At 42.1% G+C, this 22,764-nt stretch overlaps 1 protein-coding gene and 1 pseudogene across 1 annotated transcript in view; both read left to right on the forward strand.

The window, feature by feature from the left end:
• LOC116062301 overlaps positions 1 to 22,764 on the forward strand; it is a 1,036,964-nt pseudogene that overhangs the window by 536,917 nt on the left and 477,283 nt on the right.
• The window catches only part of LOC116055153, a 38,056-nt gene continuing 22,334 nt past the window's right edge, over positions 7,043 to 22,764 (forward strand). Inside the window, exons 1-2 of the mRNA XM_031306956.2 lie at positions 7,043 to 7,167; positions 9,285 to 9,310. The gene's annotated coding sequence lies outside the window, so the exon portion shown is untranslated. The remainder of the gene's footprint in view (positions 7,168 to 9,284; positions 9,311 to 22,764) is intronic.

The following is a 22,764-nucleotide window of genomic DNA, read 5'->3' on the forward strand; positions in this document are numbered from 1 at the left end:
GTTGAGGTGTAACAGATGTGGAAGGGTCTGAAGGGTGGGTCTGTTTGGTGCTGGGTTGGGGAGAAGACCTTGACTAAGGTAAGAAACCTTTGCACGGCCAGCGATACACCTCCTCGCCACCTTAATCTTAACACTCCTGAAGCGTGCACTCTTAATAGCTTTCCCCATATCTGAAATCTAAATATTTGGCAATTATTTATTATTTAATAATGCAAAGTGCACTCCTTGCTTCTTATCACAGCCTAAAATGCAGAAACACATCAGTGAACATGGGATGCAGATGAGGAATATGTGACAGATAGATAGATAGATAGATACATAGATACATAGATAGATAGATAAGCACGCAGACCTGTGCTTTTGGGTATTATTATTATTATTTATTTTCTTATTTCACTCAATTAGTATGATATAGCTTCAGTGAAGCGTTAATGAGCAGCTACACAATATATGCAATAGGCATTACTGTCTACACTGTGTGCAGTGTGGAAAACTACTTACTTTCAAGCTAATGGGGACATATACTAAAAAAAACATGCTAATTAGTAACGTTTATGCTAACGTAACGCATGTAGGCTAATCATATAGCTAATAACGTTAGCTAACGCAATTGCAACACGGTTATCTCATGTCAACACTAATGTCACGCTACACAATATAGCTATGCAATAGGCCTTACTGTCTACACTGTGTACAGTGTGGAAAACTACTTACTTCAAGCTAATGGGGACATTTGTTTTTAAACATGCGAATTAGTAACCTTTTATGCTAACGTAAAGCATGTAGGCTAATAATATAGTCAAAGAATTTCTAATAAGGGAAGAAGTTCCACTCTCTCGTTACTTCCGGCTTCTGAACTGGTTGCAGTTCCACCAGAGTTCCATATAGGGGGCGCTCACAGGCCAGTGCAGAATGAATGAGACTCTATGGAGCTATACCCCTCAAAATCCACTTTTCTCAGGATATAATTTTTTGTCTAGTAATTTGAATGTTGCATTTGAAAGGGGAGGCTAAGAAAATACACACTGCTGGGTGTTAGATTTTTTAAAGTGGCTTTTTTGTTCTAAAAAGTCTTTTAAAATGTCAATGACGTCATACACATATACGGCCAGAGATACTGCTTTACGGCAAGCTCTGAGTCGCTTCCTTTTTTCTCTCGAGGCATCGACAACACAGCTAACAGGTTAGACTCTCCCTGTTAATACTACACAGCTGACAGGTTAGACTCTCCCTGTTAATACAACACAGCTGACAGGTTAGACTCTCCCTGTTAATACAACACAGCTGACAGGTTAGACTCTCCCTGTTAATACTACACAGCTGACAGGTTAGACTCTCCCTGTTAATACAACACAGCTGACAGGTTAGACTCTCCCTGTTAATACTACACAGCTGACAGGTTAGACTCTCCCTGTTAATACTACACAGCTAACAGGTTAGACTCTCCCTGTTAATACTACACAGCTGACAGGTTAGACTCTCCCTGTTAATACAACACAGCTGACAGGTTAGACTCTCCCTGTTAATACAACACAGCTGACAGGTTAGACTCTCCCTGTTAATACAACACAGCTGACAGGTTAGACTCTCCCTGTTAATACAACACAGCTGACAGGTTAGACTCTCCCTGTTAATACTACACAGCTGACAGGTTAGACTCTCCCTGTTAATACTACACAGCTGACAGGTTAGACTCTCCCTGTTAATACTACACAGCTGACAGGTTAGACTCTCCCTGTTAATACTACACAGCTGACAGGTTAGACTCTCCCTGTTAATACTACACAGCTAACAGGTTAGACTCTCCCTGTTAATACTACACAGCTGACAGGTTAGACTCTCCCTGTTAATACAACACAGCTGACAGGTTAGACTCTCCCTGTTAATACAACACAGCTGACAGGTTAGACTCTCCCTGTTAATACAACACAGCTGACAGGTTAGACTCTCCCTGTTAATACTACACAGCTGACAGGTTAGACTCTCCCTGTTAATACTACACAGCTGACAGGTTAGACTCTCCCTGTTAATACTACACAGCTGACAGGTTAGACTCTCCCTGTTAATACTACACAGCTGACAGGTTAGACTCTCCCTGTTAATACTACACAGCTGACAGGTTAGACTCTCCCTGTTAATACTACACAGCTGACAGGTTAGACTCTCCCTGTTAATACACGTGCTAGAAAGAGGTTTGCTAATGTTTTAAAGACCACGCCGAAATATTCACTCTGACATTCTGATTCTGCTTCGGATGCCGTCAAGCGGGATCTCCGATCGTAATCAGTCCTTCACTGACCAATCAGCATTCATTAGCAGAATGCTAGCGTGTTATGGGCAACAACGACTCAACCTGTAACAAATTGAAAGGGCATAAGTACTCGTTCATTCAACTTTCGACCTATAATCCATGTTGAACTTGCAAAAACTACAATCAAATCTGAGATTTCTCATCGACAATCAGGCAAAAGAGACAAATTTAGCCGTCTAGCTCCATAGGGTCCCATTCATTTTGCACTGGACCGTGATCACCCCCAGTGGAACTCTGGTGGAACTGCAACCAAAGTAGGTACAATGGGGCTGAATAGGGAGTGGAACGGCTTTCCATAGACGGGCTTTGATATAGTTAATAACGTTAGCTAACGCAATTGCAACACGGTTATCTCATGTCAACACTAATGTCACACCACCATAAAACATTTAAAACATTTTTTTCTGTATTGTTTTCGCTTATTGACGCCTTTTGACTAAATAATCACAGTTTAAAGGCTCTCATTTTATGGTCTTACCTGTACATATCCCCGTTATCCAGCAGACTTCCGGTTAGCGGCATCCTGGATTCCTCCTGGGATTGGATCTGGAGTCTTCTCGTGTATTTATCCGTGATTAACCATGCGAATGGATGATAACAGCCTTCTGAGCCTACCAGTAGGCGTAGCAGGCCCCTTCTGACCCATATCTATGAGGCTGATAACCACTGATAACGCCCATTCAATCCAATGATAACATTCGAATCGGGTGCCCGGCATGTGAATAGAGATGCAAATACAGGGGCTGGGTTTGTGCTCTACCTGTGTGATGTTACCTGCTGTAAATGCTTGAAATGCAAATTTTTTCCTCTTCACATTTTCTGAACTCATGATTATTCTGCGGGCCAGACTAAACGCTTTGGCGGGCCGGATGTGGTGTTGGCTGACCTATATGAAGAATCAGATATAATATAACTTAACATAAAGCTTATAAGTGATACAAAGATAATCTAATATAATAATCTACATACTTGGTGGGGCAAAAACGCAATGTTGTAGATCTATAAAAGATAATAATACAATGTACTTGGTATATTTAAGGGGGTAAAAGATTGTTGTAAAAGGTAAAGACACAGAGCAGACAGATTAGAGAGGAATGTGTCCAACGACAGAGAGTGTGACTGGATGGGGTTACAGTGAGGAGGAGCCTGCCACAGACCTGTCTCTGAGCTGTTCAGCACACGAACATAACGGCTTCAACGGTAACACACGGACATAACACTTTTCTTAAAACAAATAACTTGAATTGGAAAAAAAGACTTTTGAAAAGATTGTGACATGTTGATCGCATTAATTTTAAATGCTGACGCTCCGGAACTACAGGATGAGTTAAAGCAAAAACTTAAAGCGTTAAAAATAGATATTGAGGCCCCACTACTGGAGCCTCGGGTGCTACCTCCCTCTCAGCAGCAGGCACCCCAAATGTACCAGCCCCCACCTTACGGGCCTCTAGCTCAATCTACTTATCAGCCTCCTCGGGGTCAGTTCAGTGGGCGTGGTGTAGGAAGAGGTTTATCACGTGGTGGATATCAGAGGCAGCCACAAAACCAGGGGCAGCCACGGAATCAATCACAAGCTTTGTGTTATGTTGTGGTAAACCAGGACATTTCCACAGAAACTGTAGAAACAACGGGCAGCAAGGTGTGTATTACCCTCCCCAGCCAGCAGGACCCCCAGTGCCTAACCAGCAGGCTCTGCCACCATCCCATCAGGCTCCACAATGGCCCCACCCACCAATAGAGAAAGACACCCTGGCACCTAACATTCTTGTCTGAGCAAAGACATAAGGTCAGTCAAGATAAATTACAACTGTGGCTATATTGCAAGCACCAAAACCCAGAACAAAAAGACAAATTATGTTATTTTAAGGATTATAATATTCTGGGTAAGACAAATTGGGATTCTTGTGTAAACAAAACATATGTTTATGAAATATGGTGTTTTATAATTATTGAACTGCCCCACAAAGAGACCTAGAAATCCAGCTGAAAGGATTAATTGCTAAATCACTTAATTGATTGACAGAACTGATTTGATCATTTCCAGGTTTCAGAAATGTGAGGACTTTTCTATATTGTTGCTTTTTTAATACCTTAAGTACATATTTTTATGATACTTTTCTTATTTAGGTAATAGTTTTAATATAATATTGCTGATAACAGAATATGTTTAAAGTTTGGAATCAGTAATTGTACTTACTATGTCCACTATAACTATCTGATAAACTTTATTGAATTGACTAACCCTATTGTAACAACATTTTTGAATCAATGATGACATAGATCAGACTTAGAAAAGCAGTGTGTTTCATGAAAAGGAGAACTCCTCCTTTCTTTCAGAGGCTGAGATCAGCCAAGGTTGGGGCTTCCCAGAGATACACACACACACACACACACACACACACACACACAAACACACACACAGATAAGAGAACAGACAGGAGTGTACATGTGGGGTTAGAACTCAGCAATGTTTTTTATACACTTAAGGTACATTTTTGTCATAAATTATAGAATGTGATATGTTCCCATATCAGGTAACACATTGGATCAATAGACTGCAAATTAGAAGTACTTAGGTTTGCTCTACTAGACTTTAATTCATAATGATTTTTAGAAAATACCAGACAGCAATTAGCCCTTGTGTTGTTTTTTCCATCAGCAACTTTTTATTTTTTTCAAGTTTCTGTCAATATGTTTCTGTGCTTTCTTGATGTTTTTTTTTCCCATGGTTTTTCACTTTTCTGGACATTTTTGTCGTTTTACCCCGACGTTTTTGTCATTTTTTTTTTCTGTGCTTTTTGGAATTTTTTTTTTTCCTACATTTTCTAACATTCTTTTATCAACTTTTCTTACATGCTATAAAATTGACTAAATCACCCAAATTCAATGAAAGTAGTAAATCATCATCACCGTCCAACTCCCCCGCAGCCAGGACGGCGAGGGTTTGGACCTCAGGCAGCGCCCACGCTAACAGGTGGAAGGCCCAGATCTGCGGACGCAGAATTCGTGCTCTTTGTCGCCAAAGGACGTAAGAAAGAAGGAAAGTTAAAAAGTTAAAAGATTGTGAATGAAATGATGAGAGTTCTACAGAATTTTCTGCAAATTTGAAACATATGAAAAACATTTCAATAAAACTCAGGATGTTAAAACATCTCCACCCTGAGCAGAGCAACAGTCCAACGATACATTCTGCAGATTTTCAAAAAAAGCAACAACAAAAACAAAAAAAAACAATAGGTGGAGAGAAAAAGCGGAAAAAAGCAACAACAAAAAAGTGGAAAAAACTACACAAAGGCATCGGAATAAAGGCAAAGAAAGTGACAACAAGGCACCCAAAAAGTGACAAAAGAAAAATGCGGAAGGAGAGGATTTTTTCCAGCCAGGGACCATCACGGGCCGGCCGGGGCCCCAGCACAGAGGGAGCAAATATTTTAGATGGCTTCATCCATATGGAAACAAAATGGGTCAAAAGTATTGTAGCTGTGTAATAGAATTAGTACAAAACTATTTAAGAAAATTCAAAATGAGTTTTAGGGAGATTTAAATGAGGAATTGACTGATTGATTTTATTTGACCACCTAAATATAAAATATGAAACAGTACTGTGTGGAAGAGTGTGCGTAGGTGGATATGACGCCTTCCTTTGGTGTGGGAGACCCGGGTTTGATTCCCACTGAGATACATCAACCAATGTGTCCCTGAGCAAGGCACTTAACCCCTAGTTGCTCCAGAGGCTGTCAGGGTGTGCGACCTCTGACATATATAGCAATTGCAAGTCACTTTGGATAAAAGCATCAGCTAAATGACATGTAATGTAAAAAATGTAATGTAATGAAAAAGGATAATAGCACACCCAATGAGACTGGATATGACCCTAATATCAATATTAACATCACATAACAGAGGGTTCCTGTAAGTGAAGGCTGTGAAAGAGATGCTGGTAAAGGTGGAACCACTGAGAGGACCTTGGCTTTTCCAACAAAAATGAATACATTTTGGCCCGCCTAGTTGTGAGCCAAACTAAAAAGAAGGGAACCTTTCTTTTCTTGTTTTTACTGTAATTATGCGACACTCAAAGCAGAATTTGGCAGATTTGCCGACTTTGAGACTCAGAAACCCCCCAGAAGCAGAAAGTTTGCATATTCAGGCTGTGAAACAGACAGACAGACAGACAGACAGACAGACAGACAGACAGACAGACCAACCCAGTCTCGGCAGCTCGTGAAATGGTCACGTTATTTAATCTATGAAATCGTGTACAATTTGTTGTTTTTTCGTGTTGGTGAGGATGATTTTTAAAGTAATGTATTTAAATGGGTAACATGTTTCATGGTCACAGCATGACTACGGCAGCGAATAGTATTAAGTAGTTTCCCAGCGTGTGGCATGTGGTTTCCCCTTCTTCTTTTCCTAAACCCAACCGGTGTGTCCTCCAGAGACCACGGCTCGTGTCCCGGCGTGTGGCGTGTGGTTTCCCCGTTGTTCTTTTTTTTCGAAATTGATGTTTCCCGTTATGTGCTGACCAGCACGAATACATTACATTCTCAGCACAAATCAATAGATTAAAAATAACGTGACCACGAACTGCTGTGAGACCGTGTTGGACAGACAGACAGACAGACAGATAGATAGACAGATAGATAGATAGATAGATAGATAGACAGATAGATAGATAGATAGATAGATAGATAGATAGATAGATAGATAGATAGATAGATAGATAGATGCAGACTGTCGTCAGAGACCGCCATCACATCCAGCAACCATCCAGCCAGCCGACCAATCACAGCAGGCAGACGTTTCTGGGCCATCCAGCCAGCCGACCAATCACAGCAGGCAGACACTTCTGGGCCAGCGTCCAGTCGACCAATCACAGCAGGCAGACGCTTCTGGGCCTTCCAGCCAGCCGACCAATCACAGCAGGCAGACACTTCTGGGCCAGCGTCAGCCACTGTTCGAATTACGGAGGGGTATTGGGGTGATGAGACTCGGACCCTCCCAAAAGGGATGAAAATAACAGTTTGGGGGGTACTGAAAAAGGGGGTCCTCAGAGTTACTGGAGGGGGGCCACCAAATTATTGTTAAATTATTGTATTTTTTAAAAAGTTTTTTGAAAAATTAAAATGGCTTAACATGAGTCCAACATATTATTAGCAAATACAAATCAACCTATTTGTGAAAAAAAAATTAATGACTAATGGCCAAATCCAGTTCATCTTAAGGATTCACTCTGCCACATGTTTAATATTAAAACATGATTCATAAAATCATGGCAACAATCACTTTTTAATAGCTTAGTATTATGCACTAAAAAGGTATGTCTAAAGGCTTTAGGCCATCCACGTTATTGTAGGACCAGTTTAGATTAATTTTATACAATATATGTAGTAGGGGGTCCCTGCTCCGTCTCACTTCCAGTTAAGGGGTCCTTGGCTTTAAAAACATTGAAGACCCCTGATCTAATGAAATATGATTTTCAAACCCTTACTCCCCGTTGGGCTGTACCATTTCTCTGGTACATTCAGACTGTGTTCTATGCTATCACTTCACTAGCTGTCAAAACGTACGTACCGGGTACGTGTCAGTGAAATTAAGAGTAATGGTGCTTTTCCATTACACAGTACCTGCTCGACTCGCCTCGACTCGCCTCACCTTTTCTGGTTTTCCATTACGAAAAAAAAGTACTTGGTACCTGCTAACAGGTACTTTCTTTTAGTACCGCCTCCGTCGAGGTCCCAAGTGAGCTGAGGTGATACCAAAAGGTGACATGAAAGCGACAGACGGGGGTGTCCTGAACAAACCCGCCATTTTTAAATAGTTCAGCCAGCTGTGGGGTTTTTTTGCTGCCTCCAGCTTCTTTAGAAAATAAATGTGTCTTCTGGCAACAACAACACACCTGCCTATGGTTCTGACTGCCATGTATATTATCATGCGTTGTGTTATGAGCAGCTCGTCATCTAAACAGGTTTTCAGAACTGTCTTAATGTGGTTGTTCATAGTATTTCTCTATAATGAAGACATAGTCTAGCTAGCTAGCTAGCTAGCTAAAAGTTCACGCCACTCCTGAAGCTCTCTGTAAAGCACATTGTCCGTATCTTGGTGAAACTAAGCCAAGAATGGTTGCATTAATGCAAGCAGTTTATTATCTCATGGACAAGGTTGTCGGATGGAAACATGCTCAAATGTGTGTTTGAACTGCTGAGCTATCTAGGCTAGCTAGTCTATCTGTATTTAGGCGCGAGATAGGTCTTCACTCCCGTCCTGAACAACATACTGATCACTATGGTTTAACCGGAGGTCTCCCTTCCACTCAGCGGCCACGACCATCACTGATGCTTAGCTTCAAAACATTAGGCCTACAATCACACGCCGTAGCAGGAGTTCCATAGATATACTGACACGGGGAGAGGTTTAATGAGGCAATTCATCATTTTGTCTTTGTCATTTTTGTCTTAACAAGCACTAATATTCAGGGAATTTCACGTATAGATTAGTGGTTCTCATGTGTGTAAGCCTATATAAAATGGAGAGTGAAGTCACCAGTCAAAATAGCTGTACCCCCCCGAAGCTCACGGTATAATTCGAACACTGGTGTCAGCCGACCAATCACAGCAGGCAGACGCTTCTGGGTCAGCTTCAGCCAATCAATCACAGCAGGCAGAACCTTCTGGGCCATCATCAGCCAACCAATCACAGCAGGCAGAACCTTCTGGGCCAGCATCACACCAACCAATCACAGCAGGCAGAACCTTCTGGGTCAGCTTCAGCCAACCAATCACAGCAGGCAGAACCTTCTGGGCTTGCGTCAGCCGACCAATCACAGCAGGCAGAACCTTCTGGGCCAGCGTCAGCCAACCAATCACAGCAGGCAGAACCTTCTGGGCCAGCATCACACCAACCAATCACAGCAGGCAGACACTACTGGGTCAGGGTCAGCAGACCAATCACAGCAGGCAGAACCTTCTGGGTCAGGGTCCAGATCTCCGAGCCTCTCTCCAGGTCTGAACTCTCTGCTTACTTTCTGTAGAAAACAAAAGTTGAAAGTTAAGAATTTTAAAATAAAAAGTAAGTTTAGTATTCTGTAGTAAGCACTGTTTTGTTAATTTTTCTTTTATTACTTTCACAGTATTCTACTTTTAACTAAAGTTAAACATATTATACAGCTGTTTTTTCTTGATTAAACTATTTTAACCTAAATTAATACTGACGTAGCAGGTTATAGACATAAAAAAAATAGTCACATAACATACGACTAAAGGCACGTTTGTTACTTTCCTAAAATCTCTGTAACACAGAAACAAACCATAACAAAATGTTCTCTGAATTAAGAACAGAGCTAAATCAGTTACTCTTCCCAGAAGTCTAAAATACTGCATAAATAACCATGTTCCTACAGTGGCAATTTGAAATACTTTATAGCCATCTGAAATTATAAAGTGAAAGGATGTTTTGCTGCCTTGGCATCTTTACTAGATAATAATATTTTTTTATATTTATCAATGAATGAATTGATGAATTCGCTGTGCTGCTCAAGGGCTACCACGTCAGCTATGCAACATTTAGGGTGAAATGTTTCTTGCTTGTTATACTCAATAAGAGTGTCTGTATCTATTCATTTGCTGATGGGCCATTAACACTACTCCCTCTGTTCTAGCAGCAGACACACAACTGTGGGGGGGAAACACACACTACTCTGGCATTCTGTTGGTTAGGGAGTTTTGGCAGGACGGAAAAGATGTGTAAGCACAGAAGCATCCTAAGTGGGAAGAGAAGGGCTGAAGCTGAGAGCAGGAAACCTGTCCAACAGCAACATATGTGAGTCCAAGCATGACGTTAGCAGAAGCAACTCCAAGCACGAGCAGTGACTATTTTAGGTTTTCAGGGAAATTATTACAAAATCTGAAAGTAAAATCAAATGAGAAATGCTCTCAATTTGAAAGGATGCGCTCTTGAATAAAGATAGAAATACAACTCCATACACATACAGTACCTGCTTGAACTCACAATAAACGTTTGTACTTTTTTTAAAGATGATTTTTTTGGCCTTTATTTTTGATAGGACAGCTGAAGACATGAGAGGGGAGAGAGAGGAGGAGGGGGGGGAATGACATGCAGCAAAGGGCCGCAGGTCAGAGTCAAACCCGGGCCCACTGTGTCAAGGAGTAAACCTCTATATATGGGCGCCCACTCTACCAACTGAGCTATCTGGGCGCCCTAAACTGTTGTACTCTTGGCAGTGTAAAAATGTTCTATTTAAAAAAAAATAGTTTAATGCTGCTACGTTTCTCATGAAAAAAATAACTCTATCTGGTTCCATCTGAAACATTTTATGTTTACAAGAAACTTTTTTATCAAAACAGGATTTGGGGAAACTGAACTCCTTTTGTGATGGTTTCCATGGGGCTGGTGAGTCCACTACAGACCTATCTATGGGAATAGTAAGAGGACGGATAGCAGGAGGCGTGGCTATCCTTTAGCACGAAAACCTGGACTCTGTGATTAGTGTCATCAGGTTGGAAGTTGACTGGTGTATTGCTGTCCAGATAACTTTTAACAATAAGGAGTTTACAATTACTGTATATACACCATATGAGGCACATCAAAATGAATATTTGAATAGACTGGCTTTCATAAACTCTTTTATTTCCGATAACCATCCCACAAGTGTTTATGTGGTGGGAGATATGAATGCTGATCTTTCAGACAGGAGTTCACTCTTTGCTAGGCATTTGCTACAGTTCCATGATGATAATAATCTTATACTATCCAGCCAAAGGCTCTTACCTGCAGATAGCTACTCTTACATAAGTGAGGCCTGGCACACCACATCATGGCTAGACCACTGCATCAGTACCTCTGATGCGCATTCTAGCCTGAGCTCAATAGAGATTGTGTATGGGGCATCCATGTCTGATCACATTCCTTTTATTATGTTGCTTGACTGTGCTACTCTCCCTGAGATGTCTCAGGAGGTTAATGGGGCCCGTAATGCTAAACTGGATTGGTCTAAGGTCACAAGTGTAGCTCAGCGTAAATTCTTTCAGGAAGACCTAACACTTAATCACTGCTCTCTTCCTAAATCAAATCAGCTGTTTAGGGGCGTTCACCTTTCAGTCAAACCCATCAGAATTGGCCATGAATGTCAAGGGCCAATCACAGCTCTACAACCCTGCTTTAAATCTGTTTCTCTCCCTGCTCCGTCGACTCCTTCGGTCTGGTCTTCGGGCTCCTTCGCCGCCACCACTGGTGTCTAGACTCCATCAGAGATTGTCTTGGCTTCCCTACCCCATTACAAATTATTTTATAACGATGGAGTCTAATCGCCAAAGACTCTGTACATTTTATCATGCTCGTAGTGTACAATAAATCTTTACATATCTGCAAACCAGTCTCTGGATGATTGAAACGAAAATGTGTGTTCATACTCAGCCCGGTCTCATGGCAATTCATGTAAATGTGACGTTATTTTAATCTATTGATACGTGTTCACGGAGACGTTTTTGTCATTTTTTACGTGGTGGCAGCACAAAAATGTGAAGTAATGTATTTCAATGGGAAGCATATTTCGTGGCCACAGCACGAAAATGGTAGGGAGTAGTATAAAAAGCCGAAAATCCGCGTAGGGAGGATGGTCGGGGTGGTGGATGGGTCAAACAACACAGGACTGGGATGGCGTCCCTGCGTGTGGCGTTTTGTCCCACGTGTTACTGTGGCGCGTCCCCCGTCCCCCGCGGCCGTCTCCCGGCGTGTAAGGCGCCCTTTCCCCGTAAGGTTTTTCCTAAACCCAACCTCCGCCATCCCGTTATTGTGGCGCGTCCCCAGCGGGCCGTCTCCCGGCTTATGGAACGTCCTTTTCGGCCGTCTCCTGGACACCTCCCGGCGTCCTTTCCTCAAGAAAATAACATGACATTTACACGTAAAAAACAAGAAAAACGTCTCCGTGAACACGTATCAATAGAATAAGAATAACGTGACATTTACACGAACTGCCGTGAGACTGTGTTGTCATACTGCAGAAGATCTGATGTACTTTTGAGCAATATATCTCTGCCCAAAGATGCAATTTTGTGAGGACCTTTGTGCCATGTATGAACATATTGTGGGATCTGTGTATGAGGCCAGTAGACCATTATTTATTTATCCTGATAAAAGACACAGCATCAAGCCAGGGGGGAACAAATATGTGGCGGTTCATCATGCTGAAGCTAAGGATGCTCTTGAGGCCTGGGTTCAGGCAGGCAGGCCCAGAGAGGGGCCAGTCTTGGAACTCAAAAAGCGTACTAATGCTAGTTATAAATATGCACTTCAGTATGTCAACAAACATGAACAAGAAATAAGAGCGGACTCTATGGCTAAAAAGCTCCTTGGTAATGATGTAACCTAGCTAGCTTCTGGAAGGAGGTGAGGGCTCTGAACAGGGACAGTGCATCATTAACATGTAATGTAGAAGGAGTCTCTGGGGCTGATAACATGCCTGAGTTGTGGAGGCAATATTACTCTGACCTATTTAATTGTGTTAAAAGCGAACCTTACAAAGTTGGCCATGTTGTCAATAGTGAAACAGTGGGAATCTCAGCCAATGAGATCTATCAAGCTTTACACAGCTAGCTGATAACAAAGATGGCGGTTCAGATCAAATTACTGCAGAGCACCTGAAATGGGCAAGTCCGAAGGTTGCAGTTCTTCTTGCCATTTGTTTTACTGGCTTCATGACCCATTACTGTTGTCCATTACTTTGGTGCCTGTCATTAAGGACAAAGCGGCCAAGGTGGGGAGTGTGGATAATTATAGACCGATTGCGTTAGCTAGTGTATTATCAAAAGTCCTAGAAAGAATTGTATTAGATAGGTTGTGTGTTTATTTGTACCCTTCAGATAACCAGTTTGGCTTCAAGGCCAAGCATGGTACTGATTTATGTATCTTTGCACTAAAGGAAATGGTAGAAACCTACAGAAGACAAAATTGCTCTGTTTTTATTGATTTTATTGATTACTCCAAGGCTTTTGACCGAGTTAACCATCACAAGCTGTTTCTGAAATTGAGCCAAAGAGGAGTACCTAACAGTATGATTAGAATCCTGGCTTTTTGGTATTCCAGTCAGAGCATGCAGATCACATGGGGGGATGGATTCTTTACTTCATCTGGTGTTGGTAATGGAGTCCGTTTACATGGATGACCTGTCTGACCAGCTTAGAGAGTGTAGAACAGGATCTATGATTGGTAACATGCTAGTGAACCATCTTATGTATGCTGATGATTTGGCTGTTGTCTCTCCTAGCAGTGCAGGGTTTCAGGAGTTGTTAAATATATGTTCCGTTTATGGTGTTAAATTTGATGTGAAATATAATGCCAAAAAGAGTTTGGTTATGATCTGTAGAGTGAAAGGAGATAAGCAAGTGCTAACTGCTTGTTGTAAAATTAAGTATTTGGGTCACATCTTAACGGATCAAATGTCAGATGATGATGACATGTGTAGGCAGCGCCGCATGTTATATATACAAGCGTACATGCTCACCAGGAACTTCTCATGGTGTTCTGATACTGTCAAGATCAACCTCTTCAGAGCATATTGTACTGCTTTCTACACTGCCCCCTTGTGGGTTAGGTTTAAAAAGGCAAGCCTCAATAAGGTGCAGGTTGTGTTATGATTGTTTGCGCATACTACTCAGAAAACCAAGGTGGTGTAGTGCAAGTGAATTGTTTTGTCAAGCAGGAGTTATTACATTCTCTGCTTTACTGAGGAATCTAATGTATAAATGTATGAATTCTTCTTATAACTGTCATTTTACAACTGATTGACCCGAGGTCCAGTGCTGTGCGATACCAGTCACCCTTATGGGATTACTGTTATAGCTGTCATTTTTAATTTGTGTCTGTTCTTTTGTATCTGTCCTTTTTAATCGTGTTGTTTTTCTAAATGGACCATGAGTCTAATAATAAAGGCTATCTATCTATCTATCTATAGACCCTTTGCAAACACGTGACCACGACCACGTGACCACGCAATGATGGACGGCAAATCACCGGCAATAACAAGCTAAACTGTGTAGTAGATGAGTGGAAAGTTTCATAGTTTCAATCAGTTTGACATACACAACACTAAATAAACTCTTTTGTTGAACAACAAGTTGTCTTGCCGTTATCGGTCGAGGTAGGGCATCTGGTAGGTGCTCACAAAGAGCAGTATTTGGAGAAGTTGGACATTGGATTCCAACCCTTAATTCTTCCTCACCCCGTTTTCACAGACCTCATTAAATCACAGAGTCTGCCCGACTTCAGTCCGCACGATCTGTACCACTATGTGGTAAACAGGGTATCCCCATATACTGGTGTCATGTCATCTTTAATTTAACTGATATTTTTTGTTTGTGTGTTAAGTTAAATGATCAAGGGAACGGCTTTCTTTTTTGGATATGTAGCTAAGTCAGTGAATAACCGATGTTAGTTATGTGGGCCATCATTGGGCTGGACCTGTTAGCAGCAACAGCTGGTTAGCACAGCAGCTAGCTAGCTAGCTGGTTGAGGATAGTTTTTATTTATCACTAATTTAAAACATAAAGGCAATACATACACATGCTTGTGTTGGTGAGGATTACTCTCAGATTGTGTTGGTGAGGATTACTCTCAGATTGTGTTGGTGAGGATTACTCTCAGATTGTGTTGGTGAGGATTACTCTCAGATTGTGTTGGTGAGGATTACTCTCAGATTGTGTTGGTGAGGATTACTGTCAGATTGTGTTGGTGAGGATTACTCTCAGATTGTGTTGGTGAGGATTACTCTCAGATTCTGTTGGTGAGGATTACTCTCAGATTGTGTTGGTGAGGATTACTCTCAGATTGTGTTGGTGAGGATTACTGTCAGATTGTGTTGGTGAGGATTACTCTCAGATTGTGTTGGTGAGGATTACTCTCAGATTGTGTTGGGGAGGATTACTCTCGGATTGTGTTGGTGAGGATTACTCTCAGATTGTGTTGGGGAGGATTACTCTGCAGATTGTGTTGGGGAGGATTACTCTCGGATTGTGATGGTGAGGATTACTCTCAGATTGTTTTGGTGAGGATTACTCTCAGATTGTGTTGGTGAGGATTACTCTGCAGATTGTGTTGGTGAGGATTACTCTCAGATTGTGTTGGTGAGGATTACTCTGCAGATTGTGTTGGTGAGGATTACTCTCAGATTGTGTTGGTGAGGATTACTCTCAGATTGTGTTGGTGAGGATTACTCTCAGATTGTGTTGGTGAGGATTACTCTCAGATTGTGTTGGTGAGGATTACTCTCAGATTATGTTGGTGAGGATTACTCGCAGATTGTGTTGGTGAGGATTACTCTGCAGATTGTGTTGGGGAGGATTACTCTCAGATTGTGTTGGTGAGGATTACTCTCAGATTGTGTTGGTGAGGATTACTCTCAGATTGTGTTGGTGAGGATTACTCTCAGATTGTGTTGGTGAGGATTACTCTCAGATTGTGTTGGTGAGGATTACTCTCAGATTATGTTGGTGAGGATTACTCTGCAGATTGTGTTGGTGAGGATTACTCTGCAGATTGTGTTGGGGAGGATTACTCTCAGATTGTGTTGGTGAGGATTACTCTCAGATTGTGTTGGGGAGGATTACTCTGCAGATTGTGTTGGTGAGGATTACTCTCAGATTGTGTTGGTGAGGATTACTCTCAGATTGTGTTGGTGAGGATTACTCTCAGATTGTGTTGGTGAGGATTACTCTCAGATTGTGTTGGGGAGGATTACTCTGCAGATTGTGTTGGTGAGGATTACTCTCAGATTGTGTTGGTGAGGATTACTCTCAGATTGTGTTGGTGAGGATTACTCTCAGATTGTGTTGGTGAGGATTACTCTCAGATTGTGTTGGGGAGGATTACTCTGCAGATTGTGTTGGTGAGGATTACTCTCAGATTGTGATGGTGAGGATTACTCTCAGATTGTGTTGGTGAGGATTACTCTCAGATTGTGTTGGTGAGGATTACTCTGCAGATTGTGTTGGTGAGGATTACTCTCAGATTGTGATGGTGAGGATTACTCTCAGATTGTGTTGGTGAGGATTACTCTGCAGATTGTGTTGGTGAGGATTACTCTGCAGATTGTGTTGGGGAGGATTACTCTCAGATTGTGTTGGTGAGGATTACTCTCAGATTGTGTTGGGGAGGATTACTCTCGGATTGTGTTGGTGAGGATTACTCTCAGATTGTGTTGGTGAGGATTACTCTCAGATTGTGTTGGGGAGGATTACTCTCGGATTGTGATGGTGAGGATTACTCTCAGATTGTGTTGGTGAGGATTACTCTCAGATTGTGTTGGTGAGGAGTACTCTGCAGATTGTGAATGTGAGAACACAAACACGAAAGAAAACGTACGCTGTAACTTTAGCTTGCTGTCCGTCTACAGCAAAGCTCTTCCGCTGTCCGTCATGGCGTTCATAACTCGGCGAGTGGAGCGTGTCGTCATGTGCAAAGGGTCTATAATCTGCAGTGCAGGCCGAGATGTTTATGGATATGAAAACTCACTCCATGTCCTTTGTCAGTTGTCAGATTGTTGTACTACCTGTTGTGTCTCACTCTCCAGCAGTATTTCCTGGTGGATCTTCCCCACTGTTTTTTAGACCTATAGCCCGTTTTACGACCACGTCTTTTACCTCCTGTTTTTAATACCTTCACCTGAGATTGTATTTTGTACATTAAACATCATTACCTTTTTACCTCTGCTACTGAGTCATGCTTTTGAGCATCCTCTGAGCTCTGTGACACTGTCTGAATGTGAGGAGAGCAGACTTATCTGTCAGAGAAAATAAAACACGAGCTAAAGAGATTTGATGGTTAACAGGTTATAAAAACACCCTAATATTTTTTCCATGTTGTGTTGTCTGTGTCGCAGTCATGGCGTTCCCTCGGCTGTCTGCCTCCATACTGTTGGCGTCATTCCTTCTTCTCTACTGGACGACATCCTCAGCTGAGTCACAAGATCCCACATCCTCCGTCGTCTCACCATCCTACAGGGTGAAGAGAGACCAGCCTTTAGACACCAGAGAGAAAGTGGAAAAATCTATGGCCATGGGAAACAGCGTCCTGACTGTCATCAAAGAAGTGGTTGGAAAGATTAAAGGTGTGATAGAATGTAAAACCGATTTTACCTTGTCATAGTTGAATAACAACAGTTTGGTTGGTAAATAGGACATACATAAAACCTCAAAATCCCATTGACACCTCTTTCCTCTGCAAATCTCACAATTTGAAACTGCTGCTGAGAACGGGCAAATCTCAACGAACCACCAAGTTGACGTCAACTCCTCCTTATTTGGCTCTAGTCTCTATCTTTGTCACGCCCCAACATTTACATAGGCGCTACACCACTGATCTGAGGTCAGCTTTGTCTTCTGAATAGGTCGCGCAGATCTCAGAAATTGTATACATTGTTCATCTGCTATTTTACCACTAAATTCACTTCTGAGACTTTTTTATGCGAGAAATCAACTATGTAGAGGTCAATTACGTGCCATTTTAGGAAAATTGATGGCTAATTGCAAATTTTGTCAGACTATGTGTCTGAATTCAGCGGCCGGTGCTGCCTGTGTTGCTGCCTCTCCGCCTGCCTTCCTTCACAGAACCCAGCCTGCTGGGAGATAGATGGAGCTCCGTCACGGCTGGCAGCCCACGGTGCTCCATACCCGCACAAAGTCACCATTACTTGGGTTAATGGACTACCAAACGCCGCTGCCCTGACAGAGCTCCAGGGCCTGCAGCTCCCCTCTTCCTGCTAAATGGCCGCTGTGTGTGAGTGAGAGCGCGGTCAGCGAGCTTGTTACACCCGCAATCTCTTACCACAGGTTCCAGTTAATCTTATAATGTGTGTAATATTAGGTGTTGAGTTATTTAAACAAACGATCATGGAAATAAACTCATCATTGATAGAGCCTGCGGCTGGATGGAGCTCTATCAACGAGAGCTAGCTAGCCTCCTCTTAGACCTCTGAAATTCACAAAAATGCATTAAATTGAAATCGGACACCATTGTTAGCTTTATAAGACCATGTGGTAGCTGATATATAAGTGGCGTGACGAAATTCAAATTGTAAATATATTATAGTTATGCCGAAATTAAAGCTAACTAGTTGCAATCTGTACACATAGGATTGAAGGGCCACTAGCAGCTAACGAAACCCCTAATGTTCACAAAAATGCATTAAATTGAAATCGGACACCATTGGTAGCTTTATATGACCTTGGAGTAGCTGTAATATAAGTGGCGTGATGAAATTCAAACTGTAAATATACTCTAGCTATGCCGGCAGATGGCAGCCGCGGAGCCCCGAGCCCCAGTAGTAAGTAACCGAGAAACGGTGACTTTCACTGGGTATGGAGGTTGCCGCTTTCTCGTCAGACTGTGTAGAGCTCCTAAAGTCCGACACGTCTTACTAAATTTGCAATTAGCCATACATTTTTGTAAAATGGCCCATATTTGAACTTTCTATAGTTTACTTCTCGCATAAAAAAGTCTCAGAAGTGAATTTAATAACAACAGAGGGGGAAGAGAGAGGGAGAGAGAGAGAGAGAGAGAGAGAGAGAGAGAGAGAGAGAGAGATAGAGAAAGAGAGAGAGAGAGGTGTGCCCATAAAAGTTAAAATATAGAGACCGACAACCCTGTTAACATTCCCTGATGGGTATTTTTATTAAAGATATAGATTTTCAGCAGAGTGATTTACGTATATGCTATTTGTCAACTTTGTGAGCCGTGTGTCGCCAATGCGCACATCAGTTTGAATTATGTTTTTATATATTTTATTTTCTTTCACGATGGCTTCCACTGCCAGGGTTGCAACTGAAATAATAAGCTAAAGCAACGACAGTTTATGGAAAGCAGAAGTGTAATTATGGTCAGATCTTGGTCCTGACTGATGGGGAAGTGATATTAATAAGCGTTGTGATTTACACATCTAAAGCATCGGCTATTTTTTTGCCAGCTTTCCTTCCTGTTTTAGGAAGCAGCGACTGTAGCTTTCTGCCTGTAAAACCATGTCTGTGTTCTTTATATTTATGTAGAATTATAGTTTGCTCTTCTTATGTAAAACATGCGGATCTGGTAGATGTTTGTGATTGGTCATGCTGTGCAAACCCCGCCTCTTTTATGTGAACGCCGGCGCCGCTGGATTGGGAAACCCTGGGTTGACTGAACTAGTTGTTAACCAGCGTCGTGATACAGGTTATGAGGGACCGCGGTTGTTAGGTTAGGTGAAGCTGGGTAACTGAAAGAAATCCAGGCCGTGTTGATCTGGATTCCTAGTACAGGCCTCTGGTGTCTTAACTCACAGATCCTTTGGTTTATGGCCGTTCGTATGTCTGGAATCTTCGCCCCTGGGTGTTGCTGAACAACTGCATCTGTAAAGGATAATTAAAAAAAGAAAGACATCCACAGTGTTAGCCTCTGATTGTTGCAAAAGGAAAGATGAGGTGGATCCCAATACTGGTAATATTTTTCTTGTATGCCTAGTCCTCGCTCTTCAGTGGGTTACCTGGTTACCTGTAAATAGTTGAGTCTAAAATCAGAATTGGCTTCTCAAGGAACCAAGGAAGGAGTTAGGAAGGTTCTCCAAGGGGCTTTTAGAGCAAGGAGGTTATACTACTGTATCCACTTTGTTTTCCAAGAAGTATTGTGGTCAGTGAAAGCAACTGTACTTTGCCGCAGCCAAGCGTCTGCCTATGGGAGGTGAATTGGTGCTGGGATTTTAAAGCTACTACAGGGGATCCATTTTAATGCTGATAAAATGTTTGATGTATTCTGACTAGATAGAGAAATCACTTTATATCTAAAAGAATATCAAAGCTGTTAAAGCTTTTTATTCGTCCATCTGTTTCACTATTAGTTGTGTACATTTCAGTCCTAAAGTGTTTGTTACCCTTTACCATTTACAATAACTTTGCAAACTATATGAATCCATTCAGAATAAATTCTTATTGTCTTACTGAGTAAAGCTGTAAGCTTCTTGGGGTCGCTCTGCAGATGGATCGACTTGTTGACCCCTCCCGTCAGGTTGGACTTCAGTAGGACATCAATGCTGAACTGGCCCAGCAGGAGGGTGCGGGCCGTTCCTTTTGCTGTAGGTTGTGCTTTTGCAGTCTCCCAACAATGGGCAGACACTCTGGTGGAGTCATCATTCCCTAGTTGCACCTAATTCATTGTAAGAAGGAAAGACAAACAGGAATAAAAACAAAGAAAATCACCAGTTATGTTTTTAATTGACCATTACAAAAATGTACTTACTGATGTTGGTTTGGGAGATATGGGTTGAGGAGGTGATGGTAGAGCAACACTGGCCTCATATTCTCTTTCACCTTCATAGCTTGAGCTCTCTGTGATCTTATCTGAAATGAGGGTCCTCACAGCTGCTAAGAGTGATGGAATTTCTGGAAAATATGGCCCTCCAAATTTACCACAACAGGACTCCGAACAAGTTGTAAATACATAACATGTAAAAAACAAAATACACCTGTGCTCATTTTTTGGTGCCTCAAAGTGTAGCTAAATGTGTTGCTGAGGGGTTCTGAAGGCATTACAGGGTTTCTGCCAGACCACTTTTGTCTCAGTGGGGAGTTGAGGCAAACCCTGCTCCAGTGTTTAGCCCTAGGCTAAAAACAATTCCTACAGGAAACCCTAGACTACATCTGTAGATTTCCCCTAAAAATGTAGACACAGATATACCTTTACGAATAACACCAAAAATAAGGAGACCGTGATTTATTCAATCTAAAAGAATCCCTATTTTAATCTAAAAGAGATAGTTGCCTTTAACTGCCATTTTGCACAGCCTGGTGTTCTCCTTATGTAAAGCCATGACTTGGGTCTCAAGATCTTTACTGGCTGCAGAAGATCCTACACTCTGCTGGTCCTGCAGTCTTTGATTCTCTTCCCTGAGGGCCCTGATCTCCTCCTCAAGTGTTATGGAGGCAGCAGTTCTCTCCCGTCCTGTGTGTGTCTCTCCCCTCTTTCCCTATTGTGTCTGTTTGTGTGTTGTTGCTGGCGCGGCCTGAAAGTAAGTCAAGGGGCGTGGCCGGGTGATCTACCTACCTGCACAACTGCTGGCGTTTCCACCAATCTCAACCTGCTCAGCTGATGGTGACTCCACTAACCACTGCTGCAGTATTTAGACCTGGACAGAGCTCACCTTCGGCGCCAGATCGTTACACCTACCTATGTGGTAAGTTGGCTCCCAGTGTATAACCTTGTCTGTTCTAGTTAGTCCTCATCTTGTATTTCCTCGTGCTTGGTTTAACTGTCTCCCTCTCTGTTCAGACCTATGCCACAAGACCTGCTGCCGTTGCGTGCTGTTTCACCAGCTCTACACCACTCTGACCTCTACCTCCCTGCTCGGATTCCAGAGAAAGAGCTCTGACACACCACTGCCTGCCCACTTCAGCCGCCATCCGGTCGGCATCCTCCAGCTCAGCTCTTTCCGTCCTTGGCTCCTTTAGTTCCAAACGTTCATTAAAACATGTATAACTGCTACACTGTGTCTGCGGGTGATTCTCTGTGTTTTGGCTCAGAGCCTCAGCCTTAACACCAAGTGTCTCTAAAGCAGTCCCCACTGGTTAGCTTCTTCTTGGGAAAGAACCTCTAATTCAGACTGTCTTGCAGCTATCAGTCTGTAGTTTTTCTGTTGGGTAAATCAATTATGTATGAAACAACACACACAAGAGTTAGGAGAATGAAACCAAAAACTGATTAAAAGGAATCATTAAGTTTAATAGGTTCCATGAGACTAATTTTCAAATTCATAGCTGTCTTATTATAGTTAGCCTGAGAAATGGTGAGTCATGAACATGACCTTTTGTCAGAGCTGGACTGGGACAGAAAATCGGCCCTGGTATTTTTGGCCCAGGCGGCCCACACCCACCGTGATTGGTCAGACCCATTCCCTGCAGACAGTCCTCTTAAAATATGCGTGAATTCTATGATATGAGTTGCCTAGTGTTCTGCATTCATATGATCGTTTTGGATCCTTTAAAAGGGGTCTTAAATAATTCATTAATTCTTAGAGTTATGATTTGTATATTTATGGTATTTGTTATTATTGATATTTGATATTGTATTGCCATTATTGTTATTATTAGTATTTTGCTTAATATTGGCTTAGCAACTTTTAAAAACGGTTTAATTTTAATTTTAACTATTGTAAGATTCATATTTTGTCGCTTTGGACACACGTGTCTACTAAATACAATAACCATAACCAACCATAACCCTTCCCAAAAGCTACCATAAAGCTGAGAGTAGTATATGCCCTGGAGAAGAGCACCAATACAAGAGAAGCTAATTAAGCAATTCAAGGAACACTGATGCTTGTATCAACACTGATGTTATAGATCACACAGACTTCTCAGCTACCCAACAGGCCAACTCCTCCTCAGCTTCTTACCTGTCATGGTCACTCTCCTCCTCCTCAGCTTCTT

This window comes from Sander lucioperca, chromosome 21, assembly GCF_008315115.2.
Source record: "Sander lucioperca isolate FBNREF2018 chromosome 21, SLUC_FBN_1.2, whole genome shotgun sequence".
Classification (NCBI taxonomy): Eukaryota; Metazoa; Chordata; class Actinopteri; order Perciformes; family Percidae; genus Sander; species Sander lucioperca.